The sequence below is a fragment of the Lynx canadensis genome, chromosome X, assembly GCF_007474595.2.
Source record: "Lynx canadensis isolate LIC74 chromosome X, mLynCan4.pri.v2, whole genome shotgun sequence".
NCBI lineage: Eukaryota > Metazoa > Chordata > Mammalia > Carnivora > Felidae > Lynx > Lynx canadensis.
In genome coordinates this window covers 92,453,739-92,478,120 of record NC_044321.2, presented here as the reverse complement: position 1 = coordinate 92,478,120, position 24,382 = coordinate 92,453,739, and the positions used below count along the sequence as shown (strand labels likewise).

Genomic DNA, 24,382 nt, shown 5'->3' with positions numbered 1-24,382 from the left:
ATCTTAAAAGCAGCAAACAAAAGCACCTACCTACATACAGAAGAACCTTCACAAGGCTATCATCTGATTTTTCAGCAGAAACTTTGCAAGCCAGAACGTACTGGAATGATGTATCTGTTTAGGCTGGCATAGCTGTTCTTGTAATTCTTGTTTCCTCATTAATATGGATATTTTTCAGCAACTCAAATAGAAGAACGAAACTGAGACTCCATTTACCCATGATAAGGGACGAAAAAGCTTCCTTCTATCCTTCCAATTTCTGAAACTGGAGTACAAAGTAAATTGGAATAAGAATATCAGACAACACTTGGGTGACGCACTCGGTTGAGCATCAGACTTCTCAGGACGGAATCTCACAGTTCTTCACTTTGAACCCCACTTCGGGTGAGCCCAGCTTTGCTCTCTCCCTCTTTACCCCTTGGTCACTTGCACCTTCTATCTCTCTCTCACAGAAAAAAAAAATAACACAAGAAAAAACATTTTATTACGAAGAGAGAAGAACAAGAGTTTCACAAATCACTAGTAGTGCCTTCGTAGTTCAGACACGTAGTTCAGGTACTGATTTCTATTAATAAAAATTCCCTTGAAGAAAAAAAAAATGTTTTTCATCTTTATTTGTGAGAGAGAGAGAGACAAGCAGAGAGAGAGAGAGGAAGACAGAATCTGAAGCAGGCTCGAGGCACTGAGCGGTCACCAAAGAGCCGGACTTTGCTCCGAACCATGAACCACAACTCAATCACGTGAGCGGAATTCTCATGCTTAAACAACTGAGCCACTCGGGGACACCGGGAAATGCCCGTTGGAGAGAAACATTTCCCTTACAAAATCCAAGTTACCTCTAACTAGTGAACCCGAACGTCTAGGGGTTCACCAGAACTCCTAACTACAAAGGACATACGGACACAAAAACGACTCAACAGCAAGAGGCAGGTAAGAAGAGATCCAAGAGGTCCACACTGTGCCACTGGGTTTGGGCCTTCGAGAAACAACTCAGCGGGCACACCCTCCAGGTGTACGTAGGCGAGCGAGCAGAAACCACGTCCCAGAGACACATTATCCACCGTCCCTCCACATTCGCCCCGTCCCGCACGCACGGCCCCGGTACCCCCACGGCGCCCTGCACAGGGTGTGCCCTGACAGAGGGTGTGCACACACGCCCGGGTCCGCTCGGCCCACAAGGACATCGTCCTCGGGAGTCACCCCATCCAGGCCCCCTTTCCCCCCTGGCTGGCGACGGCAGGCCAGCGAAACCCTGCTCGTCGGCCTCGGGGCCAGCGTGACCCACTTCCTGTCCTCGGGGTGGGTACCCCAGACGGCAAGCAGGGCGCTCCGCGGGTCCGGAGACCCAAACCTCTGCAGGCGCACCAGGTGGCGCCGGGGCCCGGAGGGCACGCGGACACCTCCGGCGCTCTCGGGCAAGGTGCGGGGGACACGGAGGGCTGGGAGGTCCGGGAGCTCCACACCGTGCCCCTGGGGTTGGGGTTCCAGGAACGCGTGAGCCGGCACACCCTCCCGGTGTACGTAAGCGGGCGAGCAGACACCACGTCCCGCCCCTCCCGGGCCTCACCCCGCGCCCCCCCCCCCCACAACGCATTCTGGAAGGCGACACGTGTGAGGACAAGGGGCAACAGGCTGCCTTCAGCATTCGCAGGGGGCAGTGCCCGGCGGGAGGATGGACAGCAGGGTGTGGGGGGGGGGGGGCGTGAGGGGTGTGGTAAGACGCGCGTGGATGCCTGTGGACGAGTGTGGAGGGGAAGGCACGACCCGCCCCGGTCAGGGCTTGTGGGGACAGCAGAGGTCTCCACGTAAGGTCTGCCCCTCGGGATCCAGAGCGTCAGCCTCCTCGGTGGCACTGGCAGACGAGTGCCTGAGTGCTGGCGCCGGTGGCCAAAGCCGGACCGGGCCCGCTAGCCCACGGTGCCTGGCCCTGTGAACGGGCAGGCGGGCTGGCTGTCCACACCGGTCCCTCGATGACCAGCTGTGAAGCAAGAGTGACATCCGGCCGCAGATGTCAACGGCCATTGCTCCCCGTTGCCCTGAACGCTCCCGTGGGACGTTGGACAGGGTGGCCCGGAGAGCTGAAGTGCGCCAACGCAGAGTCCTCGGCGGACGGCTCTGCCGAGGTTCGAGGGCGCGATCCAGAATTGGGTGCGGGACCGAGACCTGAGTGCGTGATCGGTGGTGGGGCCAGGCCTCCGCCAGAGAGGGGGAAGCCCCGGGGGGGGGGGGGGATGGCACCGCGGCTGCCGGGTCTGTGCCAGACAACCGCTTCTCGCGCCCAGATCTGCTATCGAGGGGCGGGGGAGGGGGTTGTCGGAGAAGGAGAAGGAAGCGCTGGTGTTGGTGGCGGTGGTTGCCGCGGCTGCTTCAGCGGCGGCGGCGGCTAAGACCGCCTCCACCGCCTCCCCCTTCCGCTTCCACTTCCACTTTCACTTTCACTTTCACTCACCCCATGGTGGGCACGTCCCTTCTGGAGTCTGCTGCACCAGGGAGCCGCCTCCACATCTCCCGACAACCGCCCCCCCCCAACCCCAGGCACCCCGAGAACGACTCAAAGCCCCTGGACAATGGGTGGCCGGGCCCCACACCTGATCCTCAGAATGGAACACAAGGACAGCAGGGTCCCGACTCTGCCCCCCACCGAGTGGCAGCACCCCTCCAACTGCCCCTGCAGGTCTAAGGCACGGTTTCCAGGCTCCTCTCCGCCCCCCACCCCAGGCCGGGCCACACAGGGACCCCGCTGCTAGGGCAAGGGTCACGCGGCCCAATGCTCTCCCAGGCCAGAGTCCCAGCGCCCCTGGCCCGGTGGCTTCTCCTGGCCCGTTCGCTTGGTGCTCCTGGCCCTTTCGGGGCGGCCTCTTCCCCTCCAGTCCCGCCCAGACATGGCGGCCACCAGCGTCAGGAGCCGTGGCTGCCCGTGCCCGACCCACAGGGCAGCGGGACCTGGCGCTCTGTCCCGCTACCCGTCTCTGGAGCCTCCCGGGTCGCCTGCCTGCGGGAGCTCGGCACCTCAGGGCAGTCGGGGGGTTGGAGGGAGGACCCCGTTCTCTGCCGCCTGGGACTCCCCACTTCGCTCGCAGGGAAGCCACGGCGCGGGGCTCGCGGGAAAGCGAACGAGTTCCGCTTGATGGCAGTGTTGCACCACGTATGCCCACGCGCCCTTCCCCCCCCCAGGGCCTCTCCCTCCGCCCTTTGCGGAAGAAAAAAAGGCCGGGCCCAGTCCACCCGGGCTCCAACATGGCGGCGCCCACGGCTCCGCCACTCTGCGCGGGGGGGCCCCTCCCCGCGTCGGACGCTCCGTGGAGCAAGCGCAGCCTCGTCCCCTCTGGCTGCTGCACTTGGCCGGCTCCCGGCTCTCGGCTCTCGGCTCTCCGCTCTCGGGACCGGAAAGCCAGGGCGAGGGGCATCGAGGCTCCCCGCGGTGGCCCTGAACCTCTCCGGGGCTCCGGCGTCGGGACCCCTGCAGGTCTGCAGCAGACCTCAGGAGACACACTGGTCGTGGACCCAGAGCCCGGGCCGAGCCCACCCCACCTGGCCAGTCGGAGCCCGACGGGGCCCGTGCTCCCCGGGAGCATCGTCCGTCAGGACTCCCCGCCGGGCCAGCCCCCAGCGGGAGGCCTCTAGCGGCCGGCCGACACGAAGGCGTGAGGCGGCCGGCGGGCACGGGCCGGGGGCTGGGGGTCGACACTGGCGTCCACCTCCCGCGGATCGACGACGGACGCGTCCCGCGGGCCTGGCCCGTCACCCACGGGGCGCCCCCGCGATTCAGGCGTGGACTGCAGCCTGGAGCCGCACCACAGTCGCCAAAGCGGCCTCGTGCCTGCCCCAGGCTCCGTCCCTGGACAGCTCCCACGGGAGCCAAGGCCAGCGCGCGGGCGACACCCAGCTGTGCCCACAAGCTCCGGGACCCGCGCCTCTCCTGGCACGGCCGGACGAGGCCAACCAACGGTCTTCTTTCCTGCCAACCGGCTCCCGTCCTCTCCTATGGTGAACACCTGACCTGTGTCATAGCGAGGGTACCCTGACCGCCCCAGCCCGCCTCGCATTAGACGGCAGAAGAACCAGGTGCGCGCCTGCGCACGCACACGGACAAGCACGCATGATCACACACACACACACACACACACACACACACACACACACACACACACACACTTACACACAAACACACACTCGGCGGCAGACACCCTGAAACCCCATCGCCAAAACCCACACTCGCACACGCGAGCACACACACTCACACACACATGGCCTAAACCCTCCGCCCCCCCCCCCCCCTCCCCCCCGCGGAGAAAAAGGGAGATCACAGGCGGAGGTCATCCTTTTCCTCCTCAGGAGAAGGCCCACCCACTCCACAGCAAGTGCCTCTACAGGTCAATGATGGATGTGTGCTTTTACCCCAGTCTGGGTGCCCAAGGGCAGAAAGGGACTCCTGACAACCACCCGGACCCAAGGCACGAGACTGATCCAACTTCAGCCCTCGGGGAACACTTTCACTTTCTGCCCTGCAAACACGACCCGCTTCTTCTCCCAAGCGTCCGGCCCCAGAGGCCCAGCGCCTCATTCTTCCTAGGCCAGCGGGTGGATGTATTGGGTCCCAGCTGTGCACAGGCGCGTCGCACCCCCTCCCCGCACCCCCAGCCCCCTCGCCACAACCTCCCGTGCCCAGCCACGCATCCTCCACCTCGGAAGGGCCCTGGCGGTCCCTTGCCACGCTTCAGTTCGAGGAACCCTGGCGAATCACACCCCGGTGGACACAAACCCTGTGCACGTGGGAGACTCAGGCCTGGAGCAGGGCTGGTGCTGGCGGGAGGGGACAGAGAACCCACGCTGCAGGCGCTCTGTTGTTGGAACTTGGAGCCAAGCGTCCCGCCAAGGGACGCGCGCTCCCGGAGCCAGCTTGGCACCCCGCCTGGTGGGACGAGGTCCGATCGCTGGGTCCGGGCAGGGGCACACGCACGCATGCACGCTCGCCTCCGGGGCCTACGCGAAGGGTGCTACAGCTGCGGGGGGTCGCGGGAAGGGTACAGAAGGGAAGAAGGGTAGGGAAGGGAAGAAGGGTAGGGAAGGGAAGAAGGGTAGGGTAGGGTAGGCAAGAAGGGTAGGGAAGAAGGGTAGGGAAGAAGGGTAGGGTAGGGTAGGGAAGAAGGGTAGGGAAGAAGGGTAGGGAAGAAGGGTAGGGAAGAAGGGTAGGGAAGAAGGGTAGGGAAGAAGGGTAGGGTAGGGTAGGGTAGGGTAGGGAAGGGGTGCCCACCGCCCCTCCCGAAGGGGCCCGTGCCCGCACGGTCTCACCTGACGCGCGCGCGCGGCGACACCCCTGCACGCACCCTGCGCGGTCCTCAAGTCCAAACGGACATTCCGGACACGCTGGGCTGCCCGGACTTCCGAGCAGGCTCACAGACACTTAGCTGGCCCTGCACACCGGCTGGACACCCAGCGTCTCCATTCTCCACCATCTCCTACCCCCCCTGCCGAGGGCTTCCGTTCTGACCACAAAGCAAAGACACGCACAGGCAGGAGCCACGCAAGACCCCAAAGGACACAGAGAGATGAGCCGCAAGGGGAAGGAAGGACCCGGTTCCCAGAGAGGTGAGCCGCCCTGAACGTCGGGGTTGGGTCCACGTCAAGGGAGGGTACCCGGGTGCCCCCTGACTCGGGTGGGTCGGGCTCGGGCGCGTGGACAGCTCCCCCAAACAGAGACACACCCCCCACCGTCCCTCCACCCCCCCCCCCCCCGCCCCGCCCCGCCCCCCACGCACGCCCCCGGTACCTTCAGGGCGCCCACCCCGGCAACTCTGACACAGGGTGTGTACACGCGCCCGGGTCCGCTCGGCCCACAAGGACATCGTCCTCGGGAGTCACCCCATCCAGGCCCCCTTTCCCCCCTGGCTGGCGACGGCAGGCCAGCGAAACCCTGCTCGTCGGCCTCGGGGCCAGCGTGACCCACTTCCTGTCCTCGGGGTGGGTACCCCAGACGGCAAGCAGGGCGCTCCGCGGGTCCGGAGACCCAAACCTCTGCAGGCGCACCAGGTGGCGCCGGGGCCCGGAGGGCACGCGGACACCTCCGGCGCTCTCGGGCAAGGTGCGGGGGACACGGAGGGCTGGGAGGTCCGGGAGCTCCACACCGTGCCCCTGGGGTTGGGGTTCCAGGAACGCGTGAGCCGGCACACCCTCCCGGTGTACGTAAGCGGGCGAGCAGACACCACGTCCCGCCCCTCCCGGGCCTCACCCCCCCCCCCCCCCCCCCCCACAACGCATTCTGGAAGGCGACACGTGTGAGGACAAGGGGCAACAGGCTGCCTTCAGCATTCGCAGGGGGCAGTGCCCGGCGGGAGGATGGACAGCAGGGTGTGGGGGGGGGGGGCGTGAGGGGTGTGGTAAGACGCGCGTGGATGCCTGTGGACGAGTGTGGAGGGGAAGGCACGACCCGCCCCGGTCAGGGCTTGTGGGGACAGCAGAGGTCTCCACGTAAGGTCTGCCCCTCGGGATCCAGAGCGTCAGCCTCCTCGGTGGCACTGGCAGACGAGTGCCTGAGTGCTGGCGCCGGTGGCCAAAGCCGGACCGGGCCCGCTAGCCCACGGTGCCTGGCCCTGTGAACGGGCAGGCGGGCTGGCTGTCCACACCGGTCCCTCGATGACCAGCTGTGAAGCAAGAGTGACATCCGGCCGCAGATGTCAACGGCCATTGCTCCCCGTTGCCCTGAACGCTCCCGTGGGACGTTGGACAGGGTGGCCCGGAAAGCTGAAGTGCGCCAACGCAGAGTCCTCGGCGGACGGCTCTGCCGAGGTTCGAGGGCGCGATCCAGAATTGGGTGCGGGACCGAGACCTGAGTGCGTGATCGGTGGTGGGGCCAGGCCTCCGCCAGAGAGGGGGAAGCCCCGGGGGGGGGGGGGGGATGGCACCGCGGCTGCCGGGTCTGTGCCAGACAACCGCTTCTCGCGCCCAGATCTGCTATCGAGGGGCGGGGGAGGGGGTTGGCGGAGAAGGAGAAGGAGGCGCTGGTGTTGGTGGCGGTGGTTGCCGCGGCTGCTTCGGCGGCGGCGGCGGCGGCGGCTAAGACCGCCTCCACCGCCTCCCCCTTCCGCTTCCACTTCCACTTCCACTTTCACTTTCACTCACCCCATGGTGGGCACGTCCCTTCTGGACTCTGCTGCACCAGGGAGCCGCCTCCACATCTCCCGACAACCGCCCCCCCCCAACCCCAGGCACCCCGAGAACGACTCAAAGCCCCTGGACAATGGGTGGCCGGGCCCCACACCTGATCCTCAGAATGGAACACAAGGACAGCAGGGTCCCGACTCTGCCCCCCACCGAGTGGCAGCACCCCTCCAACTGCCCCTGCAGGTCTAAGGCACGGTTTCCAGGCTCCTCTCCGCCCCCCACCCCAGGCCGGGCCACACAGGGACCCCGCTGCTAGGGCAAGGGTCACGCGGCCCAATGCTCTCCCAGGCCAGAGTCCCAGCGCCCCTGGCCCGGTGGCTTCTCCTGGCCCGTTCGCTTGGTGCTCCTGGCCCTTTCGGGGCGGCCTCTTCCCCTCCAGTCCCGCCCAGACATGGCGGCCACCAGCGTCAGGAGCCGTGGCTGCCCGTGCCCGACCCACAGGGCAGCGGGACCTGGCGCTCTGTCCCGCTACCCGTCTCTGGAGCCTCCCGGGTCGCCTGCCTGCGGGAGCTCGGCACCTCAGGGCAGTCGGGGGGTTGGAGGGAGGACCCCGTTCTCTGCCGCCTGGGACTCCCCACTTCGCTCGCAGGGAAGCCACGGCGCGGGGCTCGCGGGAAAGCGAACGAGTTCCGCTTGATGGCAGTGTTGCACCACGTATGCCCACGCGCCCTTCCCCCCAGGGCCTCTCCCTCCGCCCTTTGCGGAAGAAAAAAAGGCCGGGCCCAGTCCACCCGGGCTCCAACATGGCGGCGCCCACGGCTCCGCCACTCTGCGCGGGGGGGCCCCTCCCCGCGTCGGACGCTCCGTGGAGCAAGCGCAGCCTCGTCCCCTCTGGCTGCTGCACTTGGCCGGCTCCCGGCTCTCGGCTCTTGGCTCTCGGCTCTCGGCTCTCGGGACCGGAAAGCCAGGGCGAGGGGCATCGAGGCTCCCCGCGGTGGCCCTGAACCTCTCCGGGGCTCCGGCGTCGGGACCCCTGCAGGTCTGCAGCAGACCTCAGGAGACACACTGGTCGTGGACCCAGAGCCCGGGCCGAGCCCACCCCACCTGGCCAGTCGGAGCCCGACGGGGCCCGTGCTCCCCGGGAGCATCGTCCGTCAGGACTCCCCGCCGGGCCAGCCCCCAGCGGGAGGCCTCTAGCGGCCGGCCGACACGAAGGCGTGAGGCGGCCGGCGGGCACGGGCCGGGGGCTGGGGGTCGACACTGGCGTCCACCTCCCGCGGATCGACGACGGACGCGTCCCGCGGGCCTGGCCCGTCACCCACGGGGCGCCCCCGCGATTCAGGCGTGGACTGCAGCCTGGAGCCGCACCACAGTCGCCAAAGCGGCCTCGTGCCTGCCCCAGGCTCCGTCCCTGGACAGCTCCCACGGGAGCCAAGGCCAGCGCGCGGGCGACACCCAGCTGTGCCCACAAGCTCCGGGACCCGCGCCTCTCCTGGCACGGCCGGACGAGGCCAACCAACGGTCTTCTTTCCTGCCAACCGGCTCCCGTCCTCTCCTATGGTGAACACCTGACCTGTGTCATAGCGAGGGTACCCTGACCGCCCCAGCCCGCCTCGCATTAGACGGCAGAAGAACCAGGTGCGCGCCTGCGCACGCACACGGACAAGCACGCATGATCACACACACACACACACACACACACACACACACACACACACACACACACACTTACACACAAACACACACTCGGCGGCAGACACCCTGAAACCCCATCGCCAAAACCCACACTCGCACACGCGAGCACACACACTCACACACACATGGCCTAAACCCTCCGCCCCCCCCCCCCCCTCCCCCCCGCGGAGAAAAAGGGAGATCACAGGCGGAGGTCATCCTTTTCCTCCTCAGGAGAAGGCCCACCCACTCCACAGCAAGTGCCTCTACAGGTCAATGATGGATGTGTGCTTTTACCCCAGTCTGGGTGCCCAAGGGCAGAAAGGGACTCCTGACAACCACCCGGACCCAAGGCACGAGACTGATCCAACTTCAGCCCTCGGGGAACACTTTCACTTTCTGCCCTGCAAACACGACCCGCTTCTTCTCCCAAGCGTCCGGCCCCAGAGGCCCAGCGCCTCATTCTTCCTAGGCCAGCGGGTGGATGTATTGGGTCCCAGCTGTGCACAGGCGCGTCGCACCCCCTCCCCGCACCCCCAGCCCCCTCGCCACAACCTCCCGTGCCCAGCCACGCATCCTCCACCTCGGAAGGGCCCTGGCGGTCCCTTGCCACGCTTCAGTTCGAGGAACCCTGGCGAATCACACCCCGGTGGACACAAACCCTGTGCACGTGGGAGACTCAGGCCTGGAGCAGGGCTGGTGCTGGCGGGAGGGGACAGAGAACCCACGCTGCAGGCGCTCTGTTGTTGGAACTTGGAGCCAAGCGTCCCGCCAAGGGACGCGCGCTCCCGGAGCCAGCTTGGCACCCCGCCTGGTGGGACGAGGTCCGATCGCTGGGTCCGGGCAGGGGCACACGCACGCATGCACGCTCGCCTCCGGGGCCTACGCGAAGGGTGCTACAGCTGCGGGGGGTCGCGGGAAGGGTACAGAAGGGAAGAAGGGTAGGGAAGGGAAGAAGGGTAGGGAAGGGAAGAAGGGTAGGGTAGGGTAGGCAAGAAGGGTAGGGAAGAAGGGTAGGGAAGAAGGGTAGGGTAGGGTAGGGAAGAAGGGTAGGGAAGAAGGGTAGGGAAGAAGGGTAGGGAAGAAGGGTAGGGTAGGGTAGGGTAGGGAAGAAGGGTAGGGTAGGGTAGGGTAGGGAAGGGGTGCCCACCGCCCCTCCCGAAGGGGCCCGTGCCCGCACGGTCTCACCTGACGCGCGCGCGCGGCGACACCCCTGCACGCACCCTGCGCGGTCCTCAAGTCCAAACGGACATTCCGGACACGCTGGGCTGCCCGGACTTCCGAGCAGGCTCACAGACACTTAGCTGGCCCTGCACACCGGCTGGACACCCAGCGTCTCCATTCTCCACCATCTCCTACCCCCCCTGCCGAGGGCTTCCGTTCTGACCACAAAGCAAAGACACGCACAGGCAGGAGCCACGCAAGACCCCAAAGGACACAGAGAGATGAGCCGCAAGGGGAAGGAAGGACCCGGTTCCCAGAGAGGCGAGCCGCCCTGAACGTCGGGGTTGGGTCCACGTCAAGGGAGGGTACCCGGGTGCCCCCTGACTCGGGTGGGTCGGGCTCGGGCGCGTGGACAGCTCCCCCAAACAGAGACACACCCCCCACCGTCCCTCCACATCCCCCCCCCCGCCCCGCCCCGCCCCCCACGCACGCCCCCGGTACCTTCAGGGCGCCCACCCCGGCAACTCTGACACAGGGTGTGTACACGCGCCCGGGTCCGCTCGGCCCACAAGGACATCGTCCTCGGGAGTCACCCCATCCAGGCCCCCTTTCCCCCCTGGCTGGCGACGGCAGGCCAGCGAAACCCTGCTCGTCGGCCTCGGGGCCAGCGTGACCCACTTCCTGTCCTCGGGGTGGGTACCCCAGACGGCAAGCAGGGCGCTCCGCGGGTCCGGAGACCCAAACCTCTGCAGGCGCACCAGGTGGCGCCGGGGCCCGGAGGGCACGCGGACACCTCCGGCGCTCTCGGGCAAGGTGCGGGGGACACGGAGGGCTGGGAGGTCCGGGAGCTCCACACCGTGCCCCTGGGGTTGGGGTTCCAGGAACGCGTGAGCCGGCACACCCTCCCGGTGTACGTAAGCGGGCGAGCAGACACCACGTCCCGCCCCTCCCGGGCCTCACCCCGCCCCCCCCCCCCCCCCACAACGCATTCTGGAAGGCGACACGTGTGAGGACAAGGGGCAACAGGCTGCCTTCAGCATTCGCAGGGGGCAGTGCCCGGCGGGAGGATGGACAGCAGGGTGTGGGGGGGGGGGGCGTGAGGGGTGTGGTAAGACGCGCGTGGATGCCTGTGGACGAGTGTGGAGGGGAAGGCACGACCCGCCCCGGTCAGGGCTTGTGGGGACAGCAGAGGTCTCCACGTAAGGTCTGCCCCTCGGGATCCAGAGCGTCAGCCTCCTCGGTGGCACTGGCAGACGAGTGCCTGAGTGCTGGCGCCGGTGGCCAAAGCCGGACCGGGCCCGCTAGCCCACGGTGCCTGGCCCTGTGAACGGGCAGGCGGGCTGGCTGTCCACACCGGTCCCTCGATGACCAGCTGTGAAGCAAGAGTGACATCCGGCCGCAGATGTCAACGGCCATTCCTCCCCGTTGCCCTGAACGCTCCCGTGGGACGTTGGACAGGGTGGCCCGGAGAGCTGAAGTGCGCCAACGCAGAGTCCTCGGCGGACGGCTCTGCCGAGGTTCGAGGGCGCGATCCAGAATTGGGTGCGGGACCGAGACCTGAGTGCGTGATCGGTGGTGGGGCCAGGCCTCCGCCAGAGAGGGGGAAGCCCCGGGGGGGGGGGGGGGATGGCACCGCGGCTGCCGGGTCTGTGCCAGACAACCGCTTCTCGCGCCCAGATCTGCTATCGAGGGGCGGGGGAGGGGGTTGGCGGAGAAGGAGAAGGAGGCGCTGGTGTTGGTGGCGGTGGTTGCCGCGGCTGCTTCGGCGGCGGCGGCGGCGGCGGCTAAGACCGCCTCCACCGCCTCCCCCTTCCGCTTCCACTTCCACTTCCACTTTCACTTTCACTCACCCCATGGTGGGCACGTCCCTTCTGGACTCTGCTGCACCAGGGAGCCGCCTCCACATCTCCCGACAACCGCCCCCCCCCAACCCCAGGCACCCCGAGAACGACTCAAAGCCCCTGGACAATGGGTGGCCGGGCCCCACACCTGATCCTCAGAATGGAACACAAGGACAGCAGGGTCCCGACTCTGCCCCCCACCGAGTGGCAGCACCCCTCCAACTGCCCCTGCAGGTCTAAGGCACGGTTTCCAGGCTCCTCTCCGCCCCCCACCCCAGGCCGGGCCACACAGGGACCCCGCTGCTAGGGCAAGGGTCACGCGGCCCAATGCTCTCCCAGGCCAGAGTCCCAGCGCCCCTGGCCCGGTGGCTTCTCCTGGCCCGTTCGCTTGGTGCTCCTGGCCCTTTCGGGGCGGCCTCTTCCCCTCCAGTCCCGCCCAGACATGGCGGCCACCAGCGTCAGGAGCCGTGGCTGCCCGTGCCCGACCCACAGGGCAGCGGGACCTGGCGCTCTGTCCCGCTACCCGTCTCTGGAGCCTCCCGGGTCGCCTGCCTGCGGGAGCTCGGCACCTCAGGGCAGTCGGGGGGTTGGAGGGAGGACCCCGTTCTCTGCCGCCTGGGACTCCCCACTTCGCTCGCAGGGAAGCCACGGCGCGGGGCTCGCGGGAAAGCGAACGAGTTCCGCTTGATGGCAGTGTTGCACCACGTATGCCCACGCGCCCTTCCCCCCCAGGGCCTCTCCCTCCGCCCTTTGCGGAAGAAAAAAAGGCCGGGCCCAGTCCACCCGGGCTCCAACATGGCGGCGCCCACGGCTCCGCCACTCTGCGCGGGGGGGCCCCTCCCCGCGTCGGACGCTCCGTGGAGCAAGCGCAGCCTCGTCCCCTCTGGCTGCTGCACTTGGCCGGCTCCCGGCTCTCGGCTCTCGGCTCTCGGCTCTCGGCTCTCCGCTCTCGGGACCGGAAAGCCAGGGCGAGGGGCATCGAGGCTCCCCGCGGTGGCCCTGAACCTCTCCGGGGCTCCGGCGTCGGGACCCCTGCAGGTCTGCAGCAGACCTCAGGAGACACACTGGTCGTGGACCCAGAGCCCGGGCCGAGCCCACCCCACCTGGCCAGTCGGAGCCCGACGGGGCCCGTGCTCCCCGGGAGCATCGTCCGTCAGGACTCCCCGCCGGGCCAGCCCCCAGCGGGAGGCCTCTAGCGGCCGGCCGACACGAAGGCGTGAGGCGGCCGGCGGGCACGGGCCGGGGGCTGGGGGTCGACACTGGCGTCCACCTCCCGCGGATCGATGACGGACGCGTCCCGCGGGCCTGGCCCGTCACCCACGGGGCGCCCCCGCGATTCAGGCGTGGACTGCAGCCTGGAGCCGCACCACAGTCGCCAAAGCGGCCTCGTGCCTGCCCCAGGCTCCGTCCCTGGACAGCTCCCACGGGAGCCAAGGCCAGCGCGCGGGCGACACCCAGCTGTGCCCACAAGCTCCGGGACCCGCGCCTCTCCTGGCACGGCCGGACGAGGCCAACCAACGGTCTTCTTTCCTGCCAACCGGCTCCCGTCCTCTCCTATGGTGAACACCTGACCTGTGTCATAGCGAGGGTACCCTGACCGCCCCAGCCCGCCTCGCATTAGACGGCAGAAGAACCAGGTGCGCGCCTGCGCACGCACACGGACAAGCACGCATGATCACACACACACACACACACACACACACACACTCACAGACACACACACACTTACACACAAACACACACTCGGCGGCAGACACCCTGAAACCCCATCGCCAAAACCCACACTCGCACACGCGAGCACACACACTCACACACACATGGCCTAAACCCTCCGCCCCCCCCCCCCCCCCCCCCCCCCCCCCCGCGGAGAAAAAGGGAGATCACAGGCGGAGGTCATCCTTTTCCTCCTCAGGAGAAGGCCCACCCACTCCACAGCAAGTGCCTCTACAGGTCAATGATGGATGTGTGCTTTTACCCCAGTCTGGGTGCCCAAGGGCAGAAAGGGACTCCTGACAACCACCCGGACCCAAGGCACGAGACTGATCCAACTTCAGCCCTCGGGGAACACTTTCACTTTCTGCCCTGCAAACACGACCCGCTTCTTCTCCCAAGCGTCCGGCCCCAGAGGCCCAGCGCCTCATTCTTCCTAGGCCAGCGGGTGGATGTATTGGCTCCCAGCTGTGCACAGGCGCGTCGCACCCCCTCCCCGCACCCCCAGCCCCCTCGCCACAACCTCCCGTGCCCAGCCACGCATCCTCCACCTCGGAAGGCCCTGGCGGTCCCTTGCCACGCTTCAGTTCGAGGAACCCTGGCGAATCACACCCCGGTGGACACAAACCCTGTGCACGTGGGAGACTCAGGCCTGGAGCAGGGCTGGTGCTGGCGGGAGGGGACAGAGAACCCACGCTGCAGGCGCTCTGTTGTTGGAACTTGGAGCCAAGCGTCCCGCCAAGGGACGCGCGCTCCCGGAGCAGCTTGGCACCCCGCCTGGTGGGACGAGGTCCGATCGCTGGGTCCGGGCAGGGGCACACGCACGCATGCACGCTCGCTTCCGGGGCCTACGGGAAGGGTGCTACAGCTGCGGGGGGTCGCGGGAAGGGTACAGAAGGGAAGAAGGGTAGGGAAGGGAAGAAGGGTAGGGAAGGGAAGAAGGGTAGGGAAGGGAACGAGCGTCAGCCTCCTCGGTGGCACTGGCAGACGAGTGCCTGAGTGCTGGCGCCGGTGGCCAAAGCCGGACCGGGCCCGCTAGCCCACGGTGCCTGGCCCTGTGAACGGGCAGGCGGGCTGGCTGTCCACACCGGTCCCTCGATGACCAGCTGTGAAGCAAGAGTGACATCCGGCCGCAGATGTCAATGGCCACCCCTCCCCGTTGCCCTGAACGCTCCCGTGGGATGTTGGACAGGATGCCCGAAAAGCTGAAGTGTGCCAACGCAGAGTCCTCGGCGGGCGGTCTGTCGAGGATCGAGTGCGCGATCCATAATTGGGTGCGGGACGGAGACCTGAGTGCGTGATCCGTGGTGGGGCCAGGCCTCCGCCAGAGAGGGTGAAGCCCCGGGGGGGATAGCACCGCGGCTGCTGGGTCTGTGGCAAACAACCACTTCTGGCACCCAGATCTGCTATTGAGGGGAGGGGGGTTGGCGAAGGAGGAGGAGGAGGAGGAGGAGGAGGAGGAGGAGGAGGAGGAGGAGGAGAAGGAAGAAGGAGAAGTAGGCGCTGGTGTTGGTGGCGGCGGTTGCCTCGGTTTTTCGCCTGTGCTGGTGGAGGGGGCTAAGACCGCTGCCACCGCCTCCCCCTTCCGCTTCCACTTTCACTTTCACTCACCCCATGGTGGGCACGTGCCTTCTGGACTCTGCTGCACCAGGGAGTCACCTCCACATCTCCCGACAACTGGCCCCCCCCAACCCCAGGCACCCCGAGAACTCAAGGCCCCTGCACTATGGGCAGCCAGGCCACACACTTGATCCTCAGAATGGAACACAAGGACAACAGGGTCCCGACTCTGCCCCCCAACGAGTGGCAGCAACCCCTCCAACTGCCCCTGCAGGGCTAAGGCAAGGTTTCCAGGCTCCTCTCCGTCCCCCACCCCAGGCCGGGCCACACAGGGACCCCGCTGCTAGGGCAAGGGTCACGCGGCCCAATGCTCTCCCAGGCCAGATTCCCAGCGCCCCTGGCCCGGTGGGTTCTCCTGGCTAGTTAGTTAGCTTGGTGCTCCTGGCCCTCTCGGGGCGGCCTCTTCCCCTCCTGTCCCGCCCAGACATGGCGGCCACCAGCGTGGAGAGCTGTGGCTGCCACTTCCCGACCCACAGGGCGGTGGGAGTTGGCGCTGTGTCTTGCTACTCTTCTCTGGAGCCTCCCGGGTTGCCTGGTTGCGGGAGCTCTGCACCTCAGGGCAGTTGGGGGTTTGTAGGGAGCAACTGTAGTGTGACCAGGTTTGTAGGGAGCAACTGCAGTGTGACAAGGGACTTCCCCCTTCTGCTAGTAGGGAAGATAAGAAGAGGTGCTCACGGTATTGCCAATGGTATCCACTTGATGGCAGTATTGCACCACGAATGCCAATCGCCCTTCCCCCAGGTCCTCTTTCCCCGCCCTTTGTGGTGGAAAAAAGTTAGGCCATGTCCACTGGACTCCAACATGGTGGTGCCCATGGCTCCACCCGTCTGTGGCAACCCCTCCCCTCGTTGGTGGCTCCTTAGAGAGCTGATTTGTCCCCTTTGCCTGCTGCAATTTACTGGCTCTTGCTTTTGGGACCGGAAAGCCAGGGCGAGGCGCATCGAGGCTCCCCGCGGTGTCTCTGATCATCTCCAGGGCTTCGTCGTGATCCCTGTAGGTCTGCAGGGGACCTCAGGAAACACAGTGGTCGTGGAACCCAGAGCCCGAGCCGAGCCCACCCCACCTGTCCAGTCGGAACCCGACGGGGCCCATGGTCCCAGGGAGCTTAGTCAGGACTCCCCGCCAGGCCAGCTCCCACCTGGAGGCCTTTAGTTGCCGGCCGACACGAAGGTGTGAAGCGGCCGGCGGGCACGCGCTAGGGGTGGGGGTCGACACTGGTGTCCACCTCACGGGCATAGACGACGGACGTGTCCCCCGGACCTGGACCGTCACCCATGGGTCGCCCCTGCGATTCAGGCGTGGACTGCAGCCTGGAGCGGCACCACAGTCCCCAAAGGGGCCTTGTGCCTGCCCCTGGCTCTGTCCCTGGACAGCTCCCACGGGAGCCAAGGCCAGCGCGCGGGCGACACCCAGCTCTGCGCACGTGCTCCGGGATCCGTGCCTGTTCTGGCACGGCCGGACGAGGCCAACCAACGGTGTTCTTTCCTGTCAATAGGCTCCCATCCTCTCCTATAGTGAACACCTGACCTATGTCATAGGAAGGGCACCCTGACACCCCCCCTCCCTCCCCCAATCCCTCGTCATAGGGCAAAAAACCAGGTGCGCGCCTACCCGTGCTCACGCGTGCACAGACACGCATACACACACCATCCACTGGTCATGGACCCATACTCTGGGCCACCCCTGTCCAGCCGTTCAGTGCCCGACGGGGGCACACGCTCACCCGGGCATCCTCGGTCAGGACTCCCCGACGGGCCAGCCTGACGTGACCCCGAAGCCTCTAGCAGCCAGACGCCAAGGTCTGCGCCGGCCCCCGGGCAGGAGCCGTGCTGTCAACGCTGGCGTCCGCTTCCCGCGGCCAGAGGACGGACGGGTCCGAGGAGCTGGCCCTTCACCCCCGGGGCACCCCCGCGGTTCAGGCGCGGACGGTGGCACCCACGGGTCACTGGGGAGGGCGGCCTGGAGCCGCACCACTGACGCCAAAGCGGCCTCACACTTGCCCCAGGCTCCATTCCTGGACAGCTCCCACGAGAGCCAAGGCCAGGCATGGGCAGCACCCAGGTGTGCCCACGCTCTCCAGGACCCGTGCCTTTTCTGGCACGGCGGTAACAAGGCCAACGCACAGGGCCGGTGTTCTTTCTCTGGTAAATCACTTCCAACCCAACTGGGTCTCCGTCAAGTCCCGTGAAGGTCTTCAGACCCAGGAAGACACGCCATAGGTAAGGTAATAATGGAGTCATCTCCAGAAGCCTTCTGATAGTGTGTCGTCTCAGGAGAGCATTGTAGGTCCATGGGTGTGCTTTTGAAGTGTTTACAGTGGTCTCTCAGGGATCATCTGGTTCAGATTATCATAGACACAAAGGTGACCAGTATGGGCTGAGAGGCTCTGTCTTTTTAACTTATTTCTGGAATTTAATATAAATACTTCTTACTCCCTGTAAAACACCCTACTCTTTAGGCAAAAGAATCTGTTTCTTAAAAAAGAAAAAAATCGTAAACATTTTCTCTTACCAGTGACGTGTTTACAATAAAGCCAATAATACTACTTGAAAACAATGAACAAGAGAATGTTTTTTACTGATTAAGTTTTTTCAGTAGAAAATATCTCTCTATAATTAATTAGGTTATGAAAAGGAACAGTGTTAGAAGTGTATTAAAGTTTGTTTTTTGGTGATCCTCTTGAATACAGTCTGGGCCATAGTTTACAGTTCTAAAATTCATCGTTAGGTATTAATAAAAGTATGTACTGTCTTTCACTATGAATTTATGTAATCCAATTCTGGAGTCCTTAAATCAAAGTCTGTTGAACACCTTTCTTTTCCGAAACGGCTTGTTTAGCTCCTATTTCGTTGGTTCCAGTCTATTTCAATTTCCTCCTGTTTAGAAATTTACCTGGGAACCTCAGGCATGTAGTCTACTGTCTGTATCTTCATAATACCCTGTTGTTAATTTTGGTGAAAAGTACACACTTGAGAACATCTAGCCACAGCGCTGGGTATGGACCACAAGTTCAATTGGTTGATGAACTCGTCACTAGCTTAATAAATAAGGTCTCAACATCATTCCCACTTAATATTAACATTCAAAACATTTTTTTTTAAGTTTATGTATTTATTTTGTGAGAGAGCACTTATGCGCAATTGGGGAAGGGGTAGACAGAAGGAAAGGATGAGAGAGAGACAGAATCCCAAGCAGGTTCTGCAATGTCAGGGCAGATCTCGATTCAGGGCTGAAACTCAAAGTCATGACCTGGGCTGAATTGGGAATCTTAACCGACTAAGCCACTTAACTGCCCCTAACTTTCAAAATTTTACAGTCATAGATGGGTATGAAAAATGAGAGATTCAAAGTTTTCAGTACACCTCCAATGAGGTGTTTAAAAATGTGGTGATATTTTAATTCTTTTTATTTTAGAGAGAGAGCACCAGCAAGCAGGGGAGGGAGCATATGGGGACAAAGAGACAATCTTAAACAGATTCCATGCTTAGCACATAGGCTAACATGAGGCTCAATCCCAAGACCTGAGCCGAAATCAAGAGTTGCACGCTCAAGGGACTGAGCCACCCAGGTGTCCCAAACTGTAGTAATATTTCAACTATGCAACAATGTGTATTAGGAGGCAAAACATTTGAAAGACATTGATTTATAACTTATTTTTCCCAGAACGTTACCTAGCCAATGCTCAAAAATCCCATACTCAGAGGGATATGTGAACACATTTTAACCTCTCGAAGGGGTGGTTAGATTATAGAGAATATACTATTCACCAATACTGAAAATGTTAACCAGTTTCTTGGTAATCAGGGGCATTACCAATTTTTAGAAGCCAATTTCATCAATCAACATCCAGTTAAAAATAAAAGGGACCCCTGGTGGCTCAGTCCATTAAGTGTCTGACTTTAGCTCAGGTCATGATATCAGAGTTCCTGAGTTCGAGCCCCACATTGGGCTCTGCACTGACAGTATGGAGCCTGCTTGGGATTCTCTCTCCCTCTCTGCCCCTCCCCTTCTTGTGCTTTCTGTCTCTCTCAAATTAAATCAAGAAACTTAAAAAAATAAAATAAAATACAAGATTTTAAGGTACCAATAATCAAATATTACATGCTTAGGCATAAAAGTTACATGAATATGTACTCAAGGACAACTTTAAAATTCCTAAATGCTAGTAGACTTTAACAAGAGTAAGGATATACTGTATTATTCAGTAAAGACACTTAACCTCATGAACATTTCCATTCTGCATCAGTTAATTCATCAATCTATTCTAATACTAAGGAAAATCCAAGACTTTTGAATGCTTTGTTATGTTCCAGTGTTTGCAAAGGAAAATAAATAGGCAGGAATATCTTGGAGAGTTGTGACAATTAACAGCCATGTTGTGTGAGAAGTAGTCTTACCACATGTGCAAATATATAGAACACAAAATCCAAGAACAGACCTGAAGTCATACAAGAATTTCATACACAATGAGGCAGCCTCCCAAATCAGTAATAGTGGTCTGCCTTGGGACAAAGGGGTAGTCATGTATAATAGGCTCTTAGTTTCACAAACCTTACAATAAAACAGTATAAACTCTACATGGAGTAAAGAACTATAAGCTGTAGAACTCCTTTAAGAAATAATGGGCAGATTCCTTTATAACCCTGGAGAAGGAAAAGCCTTTTGAGTCAAAGATCCTTTAAAAAAAAAAAAAATGGGTAAGGGCGCCTGGGTGGCTCAGTCATAATCCCCCAGTTGGTGAGGTCAGGCCCTGGGGCGGGCTCTGTGCTGACAGCTCACAGCCTGGAGCCTGCTTCGGATTCTGTCTCCCTCTCTCTCTCTGTCCCTCCCCCGTTTGCACTCTGTCTCTCTCTCTCAAAAATAAACATTAAAAAAATCTTTAAAATGGACAATTGTGACCATGTAAAATTCGCCATATTAAGGAAGAAAAACCGTAATCAAAGTTAGAAAAGCATTGATAAAAAGGAAAAAAATTTCAATTCACATTAGTAGTCTTTCTAATACGTAGGGCGAGCTTCCAACTATCATTTAAGAGAAAGATTAGCAACTAGCAAATAGAAAAAGATATTAACAGTTCACGGAAACAGAAACATAAAATGCTCTTAAATACACAAAAAGACTCCTCAGACACTCATATAAGAGAAACACAAACAAAACCTAACTTCCGTATAACTTCTTACATATAATAAGTTCCCAACCAAGTCCTGCCCGATCTGCCATTTCCCGGACCTCTCTTGGATCTGAATTGTTACAAGTGGCCCCAAAGTCCCCTTTACCCAGGAAATAACAATCCCACTGTAAACAAAGTACTGTCCTTTATACGAAAATCTCTGACCTTTCTATCTCGATAGGCCTCTCTTGCCATCACAATTTGAATTTTTAAATTTTGGAAATATGGCCAAAATTCCTTCCCCCTCACTCTCCGCAACCGGAAACACATGTGCGTGCAGCTCGCGTGCGCGCACGCACACCCTGCCCCGCCCCCACCCGCCTTAACAATGGGGCCTGAAAGTAACTAGGTTGTTTTACTTTTGGACTTTTTAAATGCACATATAATTTGTTCGCCTTACTCGTGGTTTGTATAACCATTAAATTTTATTATCTTTACTAACCTGAAACTATTTCTTTAAAAAGCTTCACTGTTTCTTTCATTAATAGAAGGCATCCTCCTTGCAGATAACTCCTCTAACTTTACAAAACTGTAACTAGATGAAAACAGTGAACTACCAGCACTTCCATCAGTTGAGGAGAACCCCCTGAAAATCTAGGGGCTTTTCCCCCAACGTGGTTAAATGCACACGTGGAAATGGAGCTGTAATTTATTTTAGGTCAAAAATTCATTACAGGAAATGTCACTTCTCTAGGGATACTTTCCGAGGAGCCCTCCATCCAAACCGACCGAGCAGAACCTCTTGGGGCCACGTAAATGGGGAAGAAGGCGAGGGGCCAGAGTAGGGATTGGGGACAAGGAATCCGCGCCCCCCCACCCCCACCCCGCAGCCACCGCTGGGGAAACACTCCCAGGCCCACCGACCAGGGAGCCCCGAGAAGGCGCTCCTGGGAGCCCCCCCCTACACGCGCCTGGGCACAGAACTTAGACGGCGGTACTGGTACAATCCCGGAGCCCGCGCTCGCCCCGCCTCGGCCAGTCCCCTCCTGTGCCTCCAAGCCGGTCGGGCAGCAGCCACCACTGGCCTACGTCGCACGCCGGGAACAGGCTGTCCACGTTCTGGAGGACAGGGAAGGTCCTTGGGCCCGGAAGGGCCGCTCAAGCCCGGCCCCCCGCCCCCCGGTCCCCTCGCGCCCGAGAAGGGAAAGGAACGGCAAAGGGACGAAAGCCGAGGGACCCACCTGGCGGAGGCCGCGCGCCGTGGTGCAGTCTTGGGCCACCTCGGGGCCGCCGCACCTCTGATCCGGAATAGGCAGCCACCACTTGCCCTCAAACCTGCGCTTCACTTCATCGTTCCAGAGACTGGGTTGAGGGTTGAAATCTGGCAGCCAAAGGAGTAGGAGAAATCTAGTATCTCAACTGCCAGCCCCGCCCAAGGGAGGGGTGGGACGTCCTCAGAAGATCCCAGGTGCAAGAAGGGGCGGGGCGAGGCGGGCGGGAGCAAGTCTGAGGGGAAACCCACCTACTGCCATTTGCAAAGGAGAACCAACTTCTCCTTCGTAGGGTCCCTGCCGGCGAGAAAGTAAATGATCCAATAAAGCCGAAAATGTACCGTTCCGCAGTAGCAAAACTATTTAGGGGGAAAGAAGTTTCAATACGTACACTTTCAGACGAGGTTACACGTTTGCATCATTCATACGCCTGAGGTAATGGAAACTTTAATTGCTCCCTCCCCGGGTGAGAGTCGGGATCGGAAGAGCAGGCGCTCTTTGCGCCCCATCACCTCCCGCTCTTTGCCCAGGACCTGCTAGGAAGCCAGCGTCCCTGTGTGGCCTTTCCGGGGCTGCTGCAGGTGGTGTCCACACCGCCCAGGTGGATGGGGATGTGCTGGGTCAGAAGGAATCTCACAGCGACTGGCAGGTTTCTTCTGAGTGGTGTCTTGATTTATTTTTTCCTAACTATTGAGAAGGGACCACGTTCCTCTTGCAAAATAATGTTACCATCAACGGAAGACACGTGTAGATTACGAGAGAAGAAGGAACCTAACAGGTGATGCGACTAGTCAAGAGATGAGGGGTGTTAATTTGGTGTGTGTATCCTCCCAGCAGGTTGTAATCTATATCTGTGAAGATACGTTTGTGTACTTTTTCTCTCCATTGACAAACGCAATCCTTTCTTATTTTTAAAGAAGAAAATCTTCACAAATACGGGAATACAGACCTGTTTCAAGAGAGAACTGAAGTCACCCCTGCCCACACCTGCCCACCACCCTCAAGACCACCTGCTGTCCCGCCTCTCCCAGCCTGGTTCAAGCTGGGACTCACAGCCCCTTTTTCTCACCCATTCCCTAGGTTATTTGGGTAGAAGTGGGTGGGAATTTCTAGGGCGGAAGGAAGGAGGACAAAGAAGACCCCGAGGGGCTTTGTCCTGGCCGGGCGGCGGCCTTTTTGCATTTCAGGTCAACACCGGAAATCTCACAAAACCCAGCTGCCTTCCACTCCCAGGGGTGAAGGGAGGGGTTCATTCCCTGCCTCACTCTCCCCACCTGGCAGGGTGGTAAATGAAAGCGTTTCCACCTCCTCCCCTGGTGGGATTACCTGACCAGCCCCTGGGCTCTGGGTCTCGGCTGCGCCTCTGGATTCCTCCCTTCACATTAGGGAGTAAGGGTCATTTCCTCAGGCTGATGTGCAAGTCAAAGCCTTTTTTTTTCTGTCCCCATTCCTTGGACAGACACAGATTCAGTAACTACTAACTACTCATTGTACCAGGAAACCGAGGTCTAAATGACTCTCTTACTGTCAACCATGCACACGGGGCTCGCAAGTTGCAAAATCCATTGCTCTCTCCTTGCAAATGGCCAATAAGCACACGAAAAAGATTCTCCACATCATTCGGGAAAATCAAAATCACAGGAGACACCACTTCTCACCTACCAGGAGAGCTAGAATGAAAAAACGGAAAGTAACAAGTGTGATAAGGATGTGAAGAAATTGAGACCCTCATACACTGCTGGTGAGAATATAAAATTGTACAGGGACTGTGGAAAGCACTTCCACCGAAAGTTAAACATAGAGTGACCACATGATCACCAATTCCACTCCTAGTTATTTGTAACAGAGAAGTGAAAATAGATATTCAAACAAAAACTGTACATAAATATTTATGGCAACATTATTCATAAACCCCAAAGGGGGAAACCACCCAAATGCCATCAATTGACGAATGTTTAAACACAAGGTGCTATATCCATACCATGGATTATTATTTAGGCATAATGTGGAACAAAGTACTGACACATGCTAAAACATGGACGAAACTTGAAAACATGATACACGAAGAAAATAGACACCAAAGAACACACACTGTAAGATCTCATTCACAAGAAATGACTAGAACAGGCAAATCTACAGAGCTGGAAAGTCATTAGTGGTTGCCAAGGGCTCATGGGCAGGAGATGTTGGGGGAAAAATTTTACCATCTTAGTTCAGGGCCTGGGGGCCTGTGAATTAAGTAACAGAAAACTAACAAGAGAAAATTTCCTTTACTGTGTGAGAGCTTTTAGATGAAGAGGCTCCCTAAACAGCTTGAGATAGGAGTTATATACCAACTTCACAAGGTGGGCAGGTGGGGGGCGGACTTCAAAGGATGGAAAGTTCTTATGAGATTTGCTTTCACAATCTTTTGAAATGTTCTGATGCTCAAGATCAGGCCTGCTGATTAGAGACCCCGGTCGTGGCAGCTGTCGCTTATAAAACTCTGCTTTAGTTCGATAAGAGAAATTCAGACAAGACTTCTGGCTCTCTTGTATCTCAGATGTTTTCACTTTGAAGCTATCTTTATACCATTCAGTTGGGTTACCAGTCCCATCAAGAGAATGGGGAATGACTGATAGTAAGTATGGACTTTCTTTTCGGGGCGATGACAATGTCAAAAATGTATTACGATGACTGCTGGACAATTTTCTGTGTATACTAAAAAACAGTGACTGGTACATTTTAATGTGGTGAGTTACATGCTATGTAAATGGTCTATCATTCCAAAAAAAAAAAAATGTAAGCCAGCACATCAATGTAATAAAATTTAGGTAAAAGATTGATGGAAAATTTTGCGGTATGGGTGAATCAAAGTAAGAATTCTGCAATCCACTGATCAATGTTTACAT

The 24,382-nt window shown here is 60.1% G+C and overlaps 1 long non-coding RNA gene across 1 annotated transcript in view; it reads right to left on the bottom strand.

Annotated features, from left to right (window-relative positions):
* The window catches only part of LOC115507453, a 33,524-nt gene extending 11,876 nt beyond the window's left edge, over positions 1-21,648 (bottom strand). Inside the window, exon 1 of the long non-coding RNA XR_003966655.1 lies at positions 21,462-21,648. This is a non-coding gene — a long non-coding RNA (uncharacterized LOC115507453). The remainder of the gene's footprint in view (positions 1-21,461) is intronic.
* Positions 21,649-24,382: the final 2,734 nt, after the last annotated feature.